Consider the following 16,627-nt stretch of genomic DNA (forward strand, 5'->3'; position numbering starts at 1 on the left):
CTAACTCCCTGTTTGACTGGGTAGGGAAAATCTCCTCTCACTAGAATATCTATCCTGTCTTTGGCCTGAATGCGCCTACTTCCCAAACCTCCTTGCCAACTTACCCCCCTCAGTTCTCCCATCTCTGTTAAACTGCTCTCGGTCAGGTCTGAATCTCCAAAAACTGTCCGTACTCAACACCTCTCAGCTAGGGCTGAAATCAGCCTACCCAGCCTCCAGTTCAGAAGTCTTTGTTCAGCTCTTGCTACCCAATCTGAAACCTTGTAGTAGACTGTCACTCAAGGCTCTCTGTTTCTCCACAGACCTTCAGTTGTTCTAAGCACTTCTAAGCTTTTTTAAAAAGTGCTTGTTCCCTCATGCACACTTCTAAGCTTTTTAAAAAGTGCAGTCTGTCACACCTGCCATTTGTTTGGTCTTTGACAAATCTTACAATTGAAACAGAGAAAAACACGGATTCAGACAAAGAATGTTATGTCCAGATTTGGCAACAAACTGAATTGGCAGAACTGTCATAGCGGCATAAGGCCCTGGAGAGCAGAAGGGGGTGCCACTCAGTGTCCAAAAACATGCTTTGCAAGCAGCAGGTCTGAGGTTCAATCCCTGCCATTCCAGTTAAAGTATTTCAGATAGCTGATGTTAAGAAAGTCATTTGTATGTCTGTGACCCTTGGGGAGCCACTACTAGTCAAAATAGACAATATTTTGCTATATGGGTCAATGGTCTGAATCTGTAGGAGGCAGCTTTATGTATTTAGACAGAGAGATAAAGGCTTTGATACCATAGACTATAGATGTTATGTAGGCATCCTACTGCAAGGCAGGAGCTAAAAGCACCTACAAGCTATGGACCTGACCTTTTCAAGACAAATCAGCTCTGTCAAAAAGCAGTTATATATCTGTTTTCAACTCTTCTTTTGCATTGGCAACCACACATCCCGATTTATATTTTCGGATGTAAAGTTTAATATAACAGGGGTTCTCTTGCTCACTGTTATTGCCATCCTAAGCCAAATTATACTTGAATAATAATAACATTAATAATAACATTCGATTTATATACTGCCTTTTGGGATAACTTAATGCCCACTCAGAGCGGTTTACAAAGTATGCCATTATTATCCCCACAACAACAATCGCCCTGTGAGGTGGGTGGGGCTGAGAGAGCTTTGGAAGAGCTGTGACTGACTGAAGGTCACCCAGCTGGCTTCAAGTGGAGTGGGGAAATCAAACCTGGTTCTCCAGATTAGAGCCCCGTGCTCTTAATCACTACACCAAACTGAAGTTCCATGGACTTAGAAGGGCATAACTCTGCTTAGGTTTGCACTTGATGACAATCATGTGCACCTTAATAGCGTTTGCTTACACAAGCTTGCTTTGATTTAAAAAATCCAGCACAATTTATAATTACCCCAAAGGAACTTACTGCTCACTTATTCAGGCTAGATATAAAAAGCTTATACAAAATATGCATATGGAGAATTTGTCTGCATTGGCACATGTCCTTGGTGGAAGAGAGGGTTAAAATAAAATAAAATCCATCACTATGCCTTCCTTTGCCCTGCATAAAATCTTTCGCCTTTCAGATTAAATTCTTCATCAACTTTATACATCCAGTGTGTCAGACACTGCCCACTGATTCTTGGGGCTGATTAGAGCATTCAATGATAAGCATATATTACATCCCAAACAGCTTTATGAGGCCTGCAGTTTTTCATCGACCATAGATCTAACTCTGCCAGGTTCATTCCCTTTGGCCTATTGATATTTAATGAACAGTAGTGACAACATTATCTGCCTTTGCGGCAAATGAGAAAGGAAGCATTGCTGGTGGCCAGTTCCCCACTGTCCTTTTTTTGGTTTTTGTTAGTTTGTTTTTAATAGGGTTGGGTAGCTGCTAGAATTTCAGATAGCGGTCATATATAGATTGTCTGTGAAGAAAGCAGAGTTTCAGGTCCTAACTTTTAACCAGAGTTTGGACAACAGGGCTGATCCAGCTAACTGTAAGTAGAAGACTCCAGGAATAAAGATTTCATTAAATACTTTTAATTCCTTGTGGTGAGAGATTCTGCAGATGTGTGGTGTAATATCTGTTCATTTACAAATACGAAGCTTGAGCAGAAAGGAGTACTGTAATCTCTTGTATGTAAATACGTTTTTGTACTTTATTTCTGCTGGTTAGTTGGTGGGCTTTGAATATTGGTTACTGTGGGTTTAAATGAGGTGAGAAAAGGGGGACTGGATGGGTGAGAGGAGTGTAATGTCATTGGATCGTAGATGTACCCGAGGGAGTGGAGTAAACTGCAATTTTAGTCTTAGAACTGAAGGAAAGGTTTTCAGTCAGTCTTTGTGCATCTCAGTGAGAGATTATTCTAAGTCAGGCAATCTGTATGGAAGCCTGAAACGGCCTCATTCTGGCTGAGCCAGGTAAACTATGTGGAGCCTGAGAGAGTCTCTGTCTGTATGGATGAAAGAATTATTTTGTGAGTGAAAAACTGTGTGGAAAATTGTCTTTGTGACTTGTCTGTGAATATACCTTTAAGAATATACAACTATTTTTGAAACCATCAGCTTATGAACCTATTCTGAAAGATACTTATCAATACTCTGCAACCATCATGCTTATTACTTAGAAAATGCCTGAAGCTCTGTGTGAGTGGAAATAAAAAGAGTGTGGTGGTGACCAGAGCCCTCCTGAGGTATAAGTTTAAGGTAATGTAAGGAAGAGCTGTCCAAGGCGGGTTTAAAACAAAAACCTTACAAGCAGGCCAGCACCCAGAAAGACAGTGCTGCTTTTTAAACCAGCATCAGTGTCCTATAAGCAACAAATGTACCTTTAAAGACCCCCCCACATTCTTCTCATCTAGCTGCAAAACTCAGAGTTAGGTTTCTTTTGATGGCAACCAGACATGGGCACGAACCCCAAAAAATTAACGAACCTATGGTTCGTGGTTCGGTGCCGCCAACAAATCCAAATGAGCATTTCTCATTATTGAACTGGTTTGTGGTTCATGGGCATCAGAATGGCCCCCGCTGCACTTAGAGAGCCAGGGAGTGTTTAGCAGACTCTCCTCCAGCCAGCATCTAAGTTTGGTCAAGATTGCAATAGGGATCTTGGAGTTATACCCTCTCCAATCAGAGGCCCCCAGGAAACTCCCACTCGATACAATTAGAGCCACCAGTTGACGCTGGCCCAGTGTACAAGGGGTTGGCCATCAGAACTGCCTATCAGGGTTTGCAGGGATGAGATTAGAGTGCCCATGGCTACGGACCACCTCCCTTCCCCCTCCCTCCCCAAGTGTCTTCTCCCATGTAACCAATTGTAAGCAATTTGCAGCTCCATTGTTGGAAGGAAGACCTGACAATCAAGGTAAGCTGGGCTTCGATTCGGGTTTCCAGGGCGACAGAAGGAGTGCAGACAGAGTTCAGGCATTCCCCCAGCTCCGTTTCCAAGGGAATTGATTGATGGTGCCTGACTGTCTGGCTTCACGAACTGTGCGCAATGAACCGGGCTTCCAATGAACACTGGATGCTCACGAACTGATGGATTGCAAACAGATGAACAGGTGGTTTGTGAGTTTTTTTGGTTCATAATGCGGTTTGTGCCCATGTCTAATGGCAACATTCCAACTAGCTGTTTCTTTCTCTATTTATACAAAATATTTATGCACCCCTCTTTTTTCTGACACAATCAGGACTCATTTAGCTAACAATCACAAGCCCCCAAAGGTCATTCAGCAACTCCCTTCAGCTATCAAATTATCCAAAAGCTTTCAGAAAGGGCTATTTTTATCTAAACAAAGTCATGCCTTGCATGTGTTTTCATTTATTACTTGCTTATAACATTTATTAAGCACCTTTCTGTAGCACTGTACCCTAAGTGACATACAGTTTATAAAACCAAATTGGCTAAAAGCAATAAAACTATAAAAGCAATAAAAGGGATCAAACAATATCCATTCATATAAATTCAGATTAAAACACCAGAGTAAATAAAAAGGCTTCTCCATTCTCCTAATACTGAAGTAGGCTGATGGGCAGCTGCTTCACCGTTGCTGGCAAAACCTTACCTGTGGGATAGCCAAGCAGACCTGGAGAAAAATGTCCTGTCCCTCTAACAGAAGATTGAAGGTAAATAATAAAATTACTAGGTGATATTATTTACCTCCATGCCATGGGATGCTTCAACTACTCATTTCCACACATCAAGACTCACTTAAAGTGGCAGGACATTTTCCTCCAAACTATTCAAAGTACAAGTAAAATTACAGTGCAGTCATAACAGTGGATGAGTGGATTATACCCTGCCAAGGTCTGGTTCTCCCCTCCCCAAACCCTGCCTTCTCCAGGTTCCATCCCCTAAATCTCCAGGAATTTCCTAACCCAGTGTGTGCAGCTCTAGTGGGGAGTGGATTATTTAGTATTTTTTGCTGGTTTCGTTAGTATTAAATGTGGTTGTTCTGTGAATCTCAGAATCTAAAGCTGTATACAAACACTTAAATTGGGCGTAACTTTTGAGTTAAATATGCATAAGATCAAGCTGTAGTAGCATGATCCAGCCCAAGGACTAATTCAACTAATTCTAGCAGCAGCAAATTAAATATGTGCTCAATGCTCTTATTTGAAAATCAATCCGTTTAAAGAGTGATTAACTCGGGCTGGATTATGCCTAGGCTTGCCAAGCCAATCCTGCAATTGGCAGGAAGTTGGAGGGCAACGTCACAGATATGGGTAGCTTTAAAAATTGCTGCAAACTCTATGGTAAAGGATCTACTGCTGTCATTTCCAGTATCATGTTCATGCCTAATTGGGCCTCAATTTTAAATCTGTTATAACAACAAAGACTGATTTATTGAAGTTTTCTCCAAGATTATTAATTGATTGATTAATGGGGGATTATCCTGCCTTTCCTGTATCATCTCATGGCAAACATGTTTTAGCTGAGTGGTCAGCAAAATAATTTCATTTTAGATTAGTTGAATGGAGCCTGTAATCTTTATTTCAAAGTCCTCATATTGGAGTGCAAATGAGTCAAATTAGGAAACAGGACGCAGAAAAGAATATGGCTTTATACAAGTAAATTGTAATCTAAAAGATTTATCAGGTGGCAGATAGCAAACGGGGTGGGGGGGTGCACCAAAAGATTCCTATTATATAGGCATTAACCATTAAAAAACTGGAAAAGAATGGAATTTGGCCATGCATTTTTAAAGGGGGCTGTTTGACCATATGAAGAAGCATTTTTAAAAAAAAGATTTTTGCTTGTCCTCTACAGTTTAATAACGATACAATATTTACTGTTACGCTCTTTGGTTCTTTCCCCCTCTGACTACAGAGTCACTTTGATTAACTGGTATGCAGCAAAAACCTTTTTACAGGCTTCAGACTTTTCTTCACCTTTTATGTATCCTGTTTACATATTTTAATATTAATGGAAAGAAAGGACCATAAAATATGAGTCTTGGCAAAAAAAAATGCAGTATTTTAACATTTAAATTTGGCCGTAAATAAGGTAAACATAATAAACAGGTTTTTTTCCCTGTGCACATATTGCAGATTGACTTAGCCGTAAACATGAAGCTTTATATTATCATGACCAAACTGCAGGGCTTAATAATCAGGTTTTAATTTGGACTCTGAGCTCCTAAAGTTGTGGTCTTTCCCTTCATATTTTGGCATAGCTGATACCTCATTCTACCTCTCTGCCACCTCCGCTTCACAACTCTATAGCTTTTATACCACCTGGTCTCCATACATCACCAGAACCCTATAAAACTATGGTTAAGTGATCCAGTGAAAGAAGTGTGAACTGTTGCTAGGAGGGGAGGCAGAAATTTCATCACAGCAATAACTTCAGCTTGGTTTGGGAGTCAAGAGATGGAGATTTTCTTGATGGCATACCTAAGACTACCAGGCTCTTACCCACGATTTCTGGGAGCTGTTTGAGGGCAGAACCTGGGAGGGCAATGTGTCACTGATACTTTGACATCACTTCCACATGAAGCTCCAGAAGTGACATCATCCCTCCTACCAGTGACACTCTAGGACCCCCTCATATCTATGGTGAAAACTATAAAGATGGGGTCAGTTCATAGGGCTGCAGTGACATCACTTCACGTGGCAACTCTAATCACACACAGAAAAAAACCCCCAGTCATTATTTGGGTAAATACACTATTTTATTTAATTTTATTTTAAGTGATGGTGATGTTTGTACCCTGATTAGTCTCTGCAGTGAATGCTACCCCAGACAAAGGTTTCATTAATGTATGTTTCAGTCTGCACAGAAAATCTTGTGGATGGCATTGAGTTCGACTTTATACATTATAGGTAGGAAATGACATGTTTGACTCCCTCCTCCATCAAAATCTCCCCATCTCTGGAATAACAGTGTGTCACAGAGATGATTGAAACCTAGTCTTCTACTTGCAAGGTTGGGGACTCTGCAAGGTGGGGGGCAATTCAAATATTCAGTCTCTCATGGGCAGTCTGTAATGATACAAAATCAAGAATTTTGATCTTCATGTACAGTCATCAACTGGCCTTATTTAGCAGGAAGAGTCTCTGTTTTCTGGAATCTGTCTCCATCAATCAGTATCCCTAATTATATGGTTTTTATTTAGTAACTCAAATGTTATTTGAATAAGTTCTGAAAGCTGTCATTCTTGGTTCAGCTCCTTCCATGGTCCCTAGAAGGCAAATGTTGGGAAGAGAGAGTTAAGAGCCATTGTGATTTGAATGGAGGACCAGGTTCTAAAAGAGATCCGGGAGATCTGGCTTTATATCCCCATTCTGTCATGGAAGCTTGGGCCACTCACACACAGTCAACGTCAGGGGTAGTTGTGAGCAGAAAATGGAGAATATTGGGTCTCTGCTGGGGAGAAAAGTGGGGTATAAATGAAGTAAAATAAAAATAAAAAAAATCCCTCCTACCGTTGCAAACCTCCATCTGAGGCCTGGAGATCCCGATATTACAACTGGTCACCAAGTGACAAGGATCAGTCCTTCCGGAGAAAATGGCTGCTTTGGAAGATGGTACCTATGGTATTATACTTTGTGGAGGTACCTTCCCTCTCCAGGCTCTGTTGCCCAAATCGCCAGGAATTTGGCAAATCTCCCTACCCTCCCATGAAGCCAACTGTGGGTTTGAAAATTCCTGGAGACTTGCAGTGTGTGGCCTGGGAAGTGTGGGGTTTGGGGACAGGAGGGACCTCAGCAGGCTATAATGCCAAACAGTCTACCTTAGGGATCCCAGGTGCCCACCAGTAGTGGGCAATATGCTGGTGGTTTACCTGCTTGCCTGCCAGTTACTGACAACTGGCAGGAGGTTTTAGGCCACCTAGAGATTGCTTGCCACCAACAGGCACCCTGGGAACACGCATGGTGCATGTGCTCCTGGCGGACGTGATGATTTCACTTCCAGAAGTGACGTTGTTGTACCAGCCATGGGAGTGCTCTCATGCTTCATTTTGGGCTGATTCTCAAAGAATTGGCCCCGTGCAGAGCATGGGAGTGCTCCTATGGCCAAAGTGATGATGTCACTTTCAGAAGTGATGTCGTCACATTGGTGCCGGAAGCATACACATGCTTTGTGCATGCACAAGAACCAGACTCCCGGTAAGTACCGGGTCCCCACCACCACCAGGAGGGCATAGGGGCCTGGGAACTCTAGTCTACCCTCTGAAACTGCCATTTTATCCAGGGGAATTGATCTCCATAGTCTGGAGATCAGTTGTAATTCCAGGAGATGGCCAGGTAGAGGTGCCAAACCCCATCTCCACTCATTTGCCAGTGTGGAGGGAAGGCATCTACGGGGGTGGGGGAGCACAGAGTGTGCCCTGCTCCCCCACAGCTCCAAAAAGTGATGCCATTTTCTGGTGCGATGGGGGAGTATGGGAGTACTCATGAGTAAGGGTAAGTACCCCTCTGACCCTGACCCTGTTCCCTGGTTTGACTCCTGGGAGACCTGGCAACCCTATATCCAGGCTCCACCTAGAGTTTGGCAACCCTACCCTGTTTTCATCTGTGCCATTTAGGAGGATCTGTGTAGATCAGTTCTAAGCCCAGCCAGTGTCACTGCTTAGATGTTGCCTAGTACCATGTACAATCTAGGATTGCAAGGACCCCCAGGCTTGAAAGTGGAGCACATAAGGAATTGTGGGGGGGGGATGCACTGGGGGTGACTTACCTCATGTGTGCACTTCAGAGCACATCAACATGCTGACATCATTCCCAGCGTGACACAGAAGTGACAGGATTCACACGGGGCTGATTTTTTAAAGAATTGGGACAAATTCTTACACATCATGCCAGAAATGACATTATTACCAAGGTGACAAGGAAGTGTTCCAGAGTGCATGGGAACATGTTGCGGAGTTTTAAAGTCCGTTCCCATGCCTTTTCCCCTTTTTAGCCAAATGAGAGGTGGCAGGGGGCGGGCTGGGAGCAGGGGGTTCCTTAACCCCCACCAGGGGACTGGTATCTGTAGTACAATCAAATACAGGGGAGGAGAGTTCTGTTAGGAAGGTCTCAAACGGTGATTTTGATTACCTTCACCAAAAGACTTTGAAATTTCTTGTTCTAAGGTAGTCCATAGCTATATCTAACACCAGCTTCACGAACATTTAAAGGACAGCCATTACACCGGTGACATCTTCATGATATTTTTAAAATTATTATCTTATAGCTTGCCAAGCTTCGTGATCAATGCATTAATACCTTGCAACTAATTATTTGAAGCAAACAAACAAAAGATGGCTAAAATTTTAAGAGAGATTCAGAAGCAAATTAACTAGGCCTCTGGTTGTTTAGGCAAAACATTCCCCTCCAAATGCAAAACACTATAATAAAAGAAAATGCTGCAAACAAGCCTGAATAGTTCAGAGGAAATGCCTATAATTTGTCTTTTTAAAAGTGACATTTTGAAGTCTAATTATTGTTCTCTATCAAATCACCATAAAAACAGTATTAAAGCCTCTTGCCAGGAATAATTGGTACTTTGACTCTTGGGGGAGTTACACCTTTTTATTTAGATAATCCAACTGCCGTCTTGCCAACAGCAGAGTAGCAAAGAACTGCTTAATAAAATGGTGCTCCTCTGCAACTCATTTATTGAGGCTTACTGAGTTGGTTTTTCCCGTTGGTTGACCAATATCCAAACACAGTTGCTGGTCTATGACAAAAGAGGGTTGTTTCTTCCCCTCTCCTTCTTAAATTCTGGACAAGTTTGGCATAAATCTAGTATGAGATTTCCTCTCCCCCTGACTCTGAAGCAGGGGAGCAAATGTCTCAGAACAGGCTCAGTTATTTCTAGGTTTGCCAGTCCTCTTACCCTCCTGGTGGGAGGGGGGAACCCGGCACTTACCCTTTTGCCACTCCCATTGTGCTCTTTGCAAGTATGCTCCCTGATGCCTGTGCAATGACGTCACTTCCAGGAAGTAATTTGGGCCCATTTGTGGCCCAAATTGGCTCGCTGTGAAGCACAGGAGCACTCTTGGTGTAGCATGATGTCATCAATCCCAGGAAATGATGTTGTCATGCCACCCCAGGAGTACACCCAGGAGTCCCCACACCATTTCCCCCTACTGGCCAGGTAAGCTGAGGCAGGGGGTGGAAGTGGGGGAATCCCCCACTGGCGTAATGGGATCCCTAGTGATTTCATTTGGCTGATGGCTTCAGATGAGCACCCTAATTAGAACTTCTCCGTACCCCAAAATATACAGAGATGTGATGCACCTTAAGGCTAGTACATTTTCACTGCAGAATAAAGTTTCCTGAACTAGAACGTAAGAAAAGTCAAACTGGATCAGACCAGTGATCCATCTAGTCCAGTATCACACAGTGATCAACCAATTGCTCTGGAGGGCCAAGAAATGCAGCATAAAAGCCAAGGCCTTCGCCTTACGTTTTCTCCTGGGATTGATATTCAGGTTTACTGCTCCTGAATGTGGAGACTGCCTTAGTCACTCACCATGGCTAGCAGCCAGTGATGGACCTATCGTTCATGAATCTATTTAATCCCCTTTAAAGCCTGCTGTACTTATGACCTACACTACATACACTCGCAAAGAATTCCACACTTTAATTACTTGTTGAGTTTAAAAAGTGCTTCCTTTTGTTCAGACTGCATCTATTTCCCATCATTGGGTCCCCCAAATTCTAGTACTACAAGAGAGGGAGAAAAAAGTGTTAGAAAAAGGGACTGGCGATGTCTCTCGCTCAGATCTTTGAGACTACAAACAAAACAAAAGGAAGGCAAGAACCATAGACAGATAGGCTAGTATCAGTCTCCTTCCTGGCTACTCTACTATCACTCACATTTTCTGATTGGTAGAATGTAGTCCAAGGGAACTTTTTTCCTTCCTCTCTCTTCTTCTTTTTTCCCTGCATGCACTAGTAGCAGCATGGTATCTCCTCCTGGGATAAATGAAGCAGATGGCCTGTTATCGATCTGAAGCCATCCTAGTTAGCTAGATTAGTTAGTCACTTTTTCTCTCCACTATGCTTCAGTTAATGTACTTCTCTAGATAAATAGGTAACTATTAGTTCTTTAACTTGAAGCAGAGGCTCTCTGTGTGCAATCTGTAATATAGTGTTGTAAATATTATTTTAAGCCATGCTACTGTGCTGAAGCTCAGAAGTTGAGATGGGCACGAATCGGAAAAAAACCGAACCATGCAGTTCATGGTTCCTCATATTTCACAAACCATGAACTTTCATAAACCTGCCCCCGGTTCACGAACCGGTTTGTTTGGTTCGTGAAAGCGTCACATCCAGGTCAGAAAATCATCACTTCCAGGCCAGCAGAAGGTCACTTCTGGGTCAGCAGAAGGTCTGCAGGAAGTCCATCCCCTGTTGCCTAGGAAACTGATTGATTGGCATCAGGCTGTCTGCAGTCATGAACCAAAAAAGAACCAAACAAACCAGCCTAAAGTTCGTGGCGGTTCATCAGAAATGGGATCTGATGAACCACGGTTCGCGAACCATGAACCGGCCTGGTTTGTGCTTAATTTTGGTTCGTATCTTGGTTCATGCCCATCTCTACTCAGAAGGAGCACTCTGTTAATAAAGAAAAGAAGAGCTGTCTGACTGGTCCAGCCATCCTTAACTAAACCTAACAAAAAGCTCACATCATACACATGAAATGGACTTTCAGTTGGCAGACTATTAGTTAACACTCAAAATGGGAGGAACACTCAAAATGGGAGGAAAGAAAGGAAGTAGGATGGTTTTGTTTCAAGTTAGGCCAGATTCAGTTTGGGGTATGGTCCATTTGCCACCTTTCGATATATAACTGTTGTATAATCTATAGGCTAACAGGTCTGAATTAGGCATTCACATAGAACCCATTCCAATTAGTTATCAATCATAAATAATAGTGATGAAATTTAAAAAAAATGAATACAGCCTTATAAAGAGCATAATATACTTCAGAAAAGTGTCCAGATAATCTTGTAGTAAAATTGTGTGAACTTTCTCACTGCAGGGGCAGGGCATGAAGTATGATGATGTCTCCTAATCACAGTTCCAACAAGAGAGGCTGTTTCCCTCTTCTAGCCTTCCTTTTCTATAGATGCTTCCTGGCTGTATGCTACAGCAAGGCCTATGTTTTAAGTACTCCAGTTTCTTAAGGGCATGGCTGCACCAAACTCTGCAGAACAGGTAGAACAGTTCTATATTGTCACTGGTTATTGAAGCTTTCCTCCAGCGATTCCAGGATAAACAATGACACAAACTTCCATTAAGTATAAATTCCATAAATAATTCAGGGATATTTTACATGCAAATTGCCTTTCCAACCAATGCTTGCTTTCTTCTTTTTTAAAACAAAAACAACAGAATGATCTAAGAGGCATTTAAAACTGAAATCATGAAAAAAAAAGTGATCTGGTAAGCATTTAAGATATTTTGACGGGTTTAATTATACTGGAAAGCCAGTGAGCAGGAACTGGTGCAAAGTCTAATAAAATATGTCTGCTAGTTCTTCAAATCAAAGTAGTGCAGTAGCTCCAAAACGAATTAGCGGCTGAAAAAGTGGTTGCGTGCAGTCTTCCAAGCAATACACAACCATGAAGGAATAATTATTTCTTTGCAAACATCTTCAGTTTTCCAAAAATCTTTCTTTGTATTTTTGCAATCTAATTATCAGTCATCTGTACATAACGTCTACACTTTACATGATGCAAAAAAACTTTGAATGCTATTTCTTGGCTTAGGTGCTCAAATCCAGATGTCCCTGAATTTAGTTGCTGCATTCCAAAGGGGGTAACAATTTCTGATTGCATGACCCCAAAGGCCAGTTTGCACTTACCCCTACTCACATCCTTGGGAGTACAAGTGCTGGCTCCAAGCTCACAACCAGATAGCACACGTTTGTAAGAACTGGAGCCTCCACAGGGAGGCCATTGGTTTGCCCCAACATAGAAGTTATGGCCATCTACCCATGAAAGCCAGCTGCTCTTCTTCCTCTGTTGCCAACAACATTGCTCTTTAACAAGGCTCTTCTAACTTTTTGCGAAACACACATTTAGAGTTTAAAATGAAACGTGTGCGTGGTGTACGCTTACATGAATGGACTTGCCTTCCTGCCTGCAAAAATTGATGTCTTTTATTCAGACATGCTTACCGAAGGGGAATGCCCTGTCTATTCCCACTCCAGCAGCATTATCTTTGTGATGTCCGCTTTTAAGATTTTCTGTCTGGAAACAGATCGTGGCCTTTTTCGGTGGTCGGTCCAGTCCACTGGAATGGCCTATCAGATTGGGTGCAGAAGACTCCTTCACTTTCTGCATTCAGGAAAGAGTGTAAAATGGTCATTTCAGAGGGAATTGGGTGGAGGGTAAACTATTTGGGCAGATCTGACTGCATTTTTATCTCATGTGGTTTTTATCTCACCACCAATAGTCTGTTATATTGTTTCACAACTTACTGCTGGTTTGTTAGCTGACTTGAGTCTAAGGAGGTAAGGCGGGAAATAAAAATTTAAATAACTTTTTTTCCAGTTTATAAACTGCTGTTCTGCACAATTATACTCAGAGGTACATTGTAAAACTTAAACAAAACCTCATTAAAATTTCAAAACAAAATTACAAAGCATTATAATTATTCAAATTAAACAGAACCAAATACCTTTGCTAATTCAGCAAAGATGTTAGCACACGAGCAAGCAAAGAACATATTCTAAGGGCAAAATGACAAGCTAGGAAACAAATAGATGTTTTCCTCCTAATGAAGCAGAACCAGCAGGCAGGCTTGTAGTACTCAAGTCTTTCCTACACACCCCACAAATTTTCCTCTGCAAAAACTGCCGTTTTCAATCCTCCCTCCATACCTGAACCAGTGTAGCTTGGGGGAAATGGCTTGGGGACTATTTATAAGAACACACCTGGGGATGTAAAACAGGATATAAATCACCTTTGTGAAGCTGCTTTAGATAACTTGTCTATCAAGATCAATATTGTCTACTCTGACAGGCAACAGCTCTCCAGAATCTCAAGTACAGGCCTTTCACATCAATGCACCAAATCTTTCTAAAGATGGAAATTCTGGGGGTTGCATCCAGGACCTTTTCCATGCAAAGAGGTTGTTCTACCACTGTACCACAGCCCTTCCCCTTCCTATTTGGTGGTTGTTACCTGCAAATATTTCAGCTCCGGAATTAATGTTAAGCAGCAGCCATGTATTTGGACAATATGTCTTTACTGGTTTAATGTGTAATTCTGCCTGGGAAAGATATCCAGTTCTTATACACAAGGTGGTGTTGTTTTCCAAAGTGCAAAATTCCAAAGGAATTGTGCATGTGTGTTAATGGTAGGTGTAAAATGGACCACTGGATACTCACCGTGAGGACATCTCGATGGTGATTCCCACCCTCCATTCAGGGAGGCATGAACAAGTTTTCTATTTCCTGTCTTTCTATTGGGAATCACCCTTTCTTTCAGTTTTGGCAACGCTGAAAGCAGTTATAGCGTCATAATTATGAATACAACACTCTAGAATTGAATAATAAGGAGAAAGGTAAGTAACAATATGCTAAGGGGAAACAACAGGACAGGAAGAAGAGAGTGAAATGACAATGACTTCAGGAGGGGCAAGATGTCTTCTTGCGGCAGAGGAGAAGGACCCTTCACGGTGAGTATTCAATGGTCTGTTCTCCCTCTGAGACGGAGGACATCTTGATGGGACCACCCAGAGCAGTGTCCTTATTTTCTGGGTGGGTCATTGTCATCTGGTCTTAAGATATGTTGTAATACTCTTCTGCCAAACACTGCATCAACTGAGTCGCAAGTGTTCAGCTTACAGTGTTTAACAAAGGTAGATACAGACGACCAAGTAGCTTCCTTGCAAGTCTCTTAAGTGTAGCTTGTATGGCAAATGCTGTGCTGCTTGCAGCACTTCTTACTGAGTGAGTAGTAATCCTAGCTGGTATGTCTAGTTTTTGAATTTTGTGTGCTTCAATGATGCATGCCTTGAGATTACTGCTAATGGCCGATTTAGACATCCTCGTTTCTTTATTCGATGAGGATATAGAGAGAAATAAGGAAGTCGTTTTCCAGATTTGCTCTGTTCTATAAATAAATGCTTTTAGAGTAAGTCTTATGTCCAGAGTATGTCACATTTCTTCTTTGGGATGAAAAGTATTTGGTCAACTGATAGTAGACATAATTCCAGTGATCTGTGGAAGGGAGAGATCACTTTTGGTATGAAGGTAGGAGCTGTTCTCAGGACCACTTTGTCCTTGTGTAAGATACATAGTTCGAGCTAATTAACAGGGCACCTGGTTCTGATACATCTTGCAGATGTAACTGCTGTAAGGAACAAAGTCCTCAGCCACTTAAAAGGAATTTCCTTGATAGGCTCAAAGGGGTGTCTGGTAAGAGCAGACAGAACTGTATGCAATTTCCAAGTTAGAAATCTGTGAACCTGTGGTTGATCAAATTCTTTGTGAAGGCCCTTGGTGCCATGGAGAGGCCAAATGGAAGTACTCTGAACTGAAGATGGAGCCCCCTTGCACAGAAATGAAGTAGTCTTCTATGCCTGGACAAGATCGGAATGTGGAGATACACTTCCATTAGATCTAGTGCAGCAAGGTACTCCTTTGCTGTAGGTCAGCCCTAAGATCCATGAACAGCAGACGCCAGGGGCTGAACTTGGGACTTTCTATATGCAAGGTAGGTGGTCTGCCACTGAGCTATGGGCCCTCCATTAGTAGGGAGTCTGTGATGGAGGCCTATTGCTAGTCACCAAAAGCTGTCCTTCACAAGTTCATGTATTCTCAAATTTATCTTGTCTACAATTTGTCATTTGTTCATCATTATTTATACCCAGAGTATTGTTTGCAGACAAAGACCACAATTTAACAATGAACTCAATCAGTGAAGCTTAATCCAGCTACATCTGAGCTGATGGTTCATAAGGCTCATGGAGGATTGTGGTCTTCCTGTTCTGGATGGGGTTCCTCACAGCTTAAGGGACTTTTAGACCAAGGCTCCAGATGAAGGTGCAGATTTCCTTTGGAGTGTTTACCCCAAATTTATAATTCTAGTGTTGAGGCTAGCCCCCCCCCCCCGATGTGCATTAGACCTGGGTTAAGGTGGTCCCCCAAAACTCTGGCCTACAGAGAAAAATGGTAGAGAATGGATTGTATCTAGTGATCACTCAGAAGAAGATGCAAGCAGCTGCACTCTCTCTAGCAGTCTTTTCCAACACTGGGAATGGAGAATCAGGTGGGGAAACAGCAATAGAAGGGAATGGAGAGTCAGGTAAGGAGACAGTAATAGAAAGCAAGCAGAGGAGAAATAGTTGGGGGGCAAGGAAGCGGAGGAGGGATCTCTTGTTCCATATGTGCTCCTCTCATCTATAAATTCTTGTACTGAGATAACCACAGGACTGTCTTTCACCATAAAAACCTGCCTGCCCGTTAAGATCATTGTCAGAGGCCTTGCTCAGTGAGCCTCCACTTACAGAACAGAGTGAGCACAGAGAGGACAGGGCCTTATGGAATTCCTCTCTTGATGCTGAGTTTACTAACTTGTAGGTACAAAGCAAAAAATGCTTTTGTTTACTAAAGCCTTATGATTGATTTTTAGAGTTTGAGTGTAATCTTCCTATATTTGGGGGGGGGGGGGTTGTTATCAAAGATTCATTTCAATATATTTTTAATCTCTTTTTCACCACCAAAAGCTGGCTTCCAAAGTATCTGTTTAGGGGTCAAATATAAGTAACACACAAACATTAAAACGCACGCATTTTCTTATAGAGGAGATTCTCAGATGAGCAGGATTCAGCGCTGTTTGGATTGCTTCCTGCCCTTCGTTTGATAGCCTCATCAGTGACAACTGGAAGATGTATTGGATAATTTCTATAATTTAAAGTGAACATCTTGAAATGTTATGTGTTCAATGTGCAAGTGTAGAAATGGCATTTAGTATCTGAAATGACTCCAATGTTTAAAAAGCATAGACCCTAGTGATTCCCCTCACCCCATCCTTGTGATTCCGCACCTCACCACCAAAATGTATTAAGGAAAGGTCAATACCTCATTTAAACAGCTGAATCTACCTAAAGCTATTATTGTGTTGTCAAGTACTTACATGGGATTAAGAACCATTCAACATATAAGACTTACTTGC

Source organism: Eublepharis macularius, chromosome 8 (assembly GCF_028583425.1).
Source record: "Eublepharis macularius isolate TG4126 chromosome 8, MPM_Emac_v1.0, whole genome shotgun sequence".
Classification (NCBI taxonomy): Eukaryota; Metazoa; Chordata; class Lepidosauria; order Squamata; family Eublepharidae; genus Eublepharis; species Eublepharis macularius.